Genomic DNA, 2,630 nt, shown 5'->3' on the forward strand with positions numbered 1-2,630 from the left:
CCTTCCTCTCTTAAGAAGAAGGAAATTCTAGTATTTGAAGTTGCCTCGATGGTGAGCGACATTCTTCTTGAACGGCTAGAAGCCTATATTGTTTTTCAAGAAGTTAGTCACAAGTTAGACCTTTTCCCCTTTCAAATGGAGGAAGCTATTGAACTCTTGAGGTGTATCCTTAGATGTCTCTAGAACTTTTGTCTAGGATTAGGTTTCTTTTAAATTTTTTTCTTTTATTTTGCCTTCTTTTATCCTCGTCTTAACAAAATGTTACCCCTCCTTTATTATGTTCCTTCTTGTCTCTTTTGAGAAACTTCTTCATGTTAATTATTTGTATGATGTGTGATGATGGTCTTTAATTTATTTTCTTGTGTGTGCTATTTTTTGTGTATTATTGCTTACTGTAAATTCAAAAATTTCACCCTATTTTGATAATGACAAAGGGGGAGAAAAGTATAAGATATAGTAATACAATTAATTATATGATTGTGTTTGATCTAATTTTTGTTTGCTGCATCATCTATTTATTGCATCATATGTTTGTTGTTTGTTGCATCATCTACATTGGTTTTCTTCATCAACTACATTTTCTTGGTCTGCATCATCTACATATGTTTGTTGCATATGCATTTAAATGTCTTTTTTCTTAGCACTTGCATATATGACAGTGTCTTGCAATTCACCATTTTTTCTAAAGGCTTAACACCCTCTAAAAATATGGTTTTTTCCATTAGGCTTAACTTCCTAAGAAGAACAATAATTCAAAAGCTTTGCATCTTGAGAATTGTGAAATTTTATTCAATATACTTCATACGAAACCAAAGGCTTAATATCCTAAGAGCCAATAAATATCATTGGAAATGTCTTGTGATATTCTTTTTTCATGATATCTCTACGTTTTTGTCTATGTACTTTCCCTCTGGTTGTACCACCATGTGTATCAAAAATAAAATAACTTAATAAGCTTGAAACTCTTAAAGAATCGTGTTTATCATATTCAGGAGGAATCCCAAAATATTGATTTATAAATTTCATGAGTACTACATTTAGGGGGGAGTCTTCTTTTAAACCATATTTTGTGATGGAAATTGATCATTAATTTTATAGTTATGTGTCATCATCAAATAGAGAAGATTGTTAGTGCAAAAGTGATCCTCTAGTTAATGTTTTGATGATAACAAATAAGGAACAATTATCCTCTAACTATATTTTCTAAGTGTGCAGATTTAAGTTAGAAAAAAAAGATATATATTACTCTCTATCTATTTTAAGGTAGCATAAATTACAAGTAAGTTAGAAATAATAATCCAAGTGTTTCTAAACTCAAAGAATATTATCACCTATTAAATAAGCAATTATGTTTACTAGTAGAGAAAGTCGTAATATAAGAAGTATTGTGATATGCAATTCATATCAAAGCTTTCGAAATCATTGTTCTTGTATAAACTAGATCATTCGATGAACAAAGGAAAAAGAATCTACTAAACAAATATCATAGTAACTCTAAAGAAGTTGTTAAAATTGTATCTGACTCAGATGAACGCGCTCTTAAACGCACCTTTAGTGAATCCATTAAAGACAAGCAATTATCTAAATTTTCTGCCTTTGATAAGTGTATCAAGAAAAATGATGGTTCACCGATGAAAATTGTGACAAGCATTGTATCGTCTTACTCTGATAGAAAGTCAACACTCTAAAGACTAAAAATATGTTTATCCTCTTCTCAACATCTTGAATTTGTAAGTTGTGTAAAAAATTTTGTGATATCCTTTAATAAGGACATCCTCTGATATTTTCCCTCTTAATTGAAGATGTGCATAATCAATTTTGAAGATATATATAGATACGTCTTAAAGACCAATCTGCCTTAAATGGTGATTGAAGATCTCCAACGATAATATTCTTAATAGACACTTATTATCTATATTTAAGAAGGAATCGTTAAGTTAATCGAGAGTGAGAGAGAATGAAAAAGGCAACGTGTTAAGAAGAAATTCTGAAAAAGTCGAGAACACATCAAAAAATGATGAATGGAAAATTCTTTCAGTAGAGAGTTATTAGGATTGATGTAAATGAGGAAAAGTGTTTTCATACACTTGAATTTATATATGAGTTGATATGTAACATCCTCTAAATAACAGTTAAAATCCTAGAAATAGACTTTATGTCAAATCAGACATAAATTAGAACTTATTAAATCAACCTGATAATGGCAACAACTCTCTCACCTTTAAGAGGCATCTTAAGAGGCATAACAACACTCAGGAACCTCAATGGAGGGCTTCCAAAAAGTTGAAGAAGGGTTCTAACAATGAAAACCTTGAAAGGCTAGAGAAAAATGCTCAAAGAGTTAAGAGGTAGAGTAAAAAATATGTGTATGCTATTAATTGAAATAATGGATTAAGTCATCGATTGTACTGAGGCAAAGTACTTATGTAAGAGGATGACTAAATGTAGCAACAATTATATTGTGAACTAGTATAAAAATAGTTGTGTTTCCTCTTTTAGTTCTTTATGATTCAGCCTTATTCTTACTAATCATGTTTTATAAGAGTAAGTTGAATGATTTGATAAATAACATATGGTTGTAAAACTATCGAAATATCCTTCAAAAATGGAGAAATACAATTCAATCCCCC

This window comes from Cicer arietinum, chromosome 2, assembly GCF_000331145.2.
Source record: "Cicer arietinum cultivar CDC Frontier isolate Library 1 chromosome 2, Cicar.CDCFrontier_v2.0, whole genome shotgun sequence".
Classification (NCBI taxonomy): Eukaryota; Viridiplantae; Streptophyta; class Magnoliopsida; order Fabales; family Fabaceae; genus Cicer; species Cicer arietinum.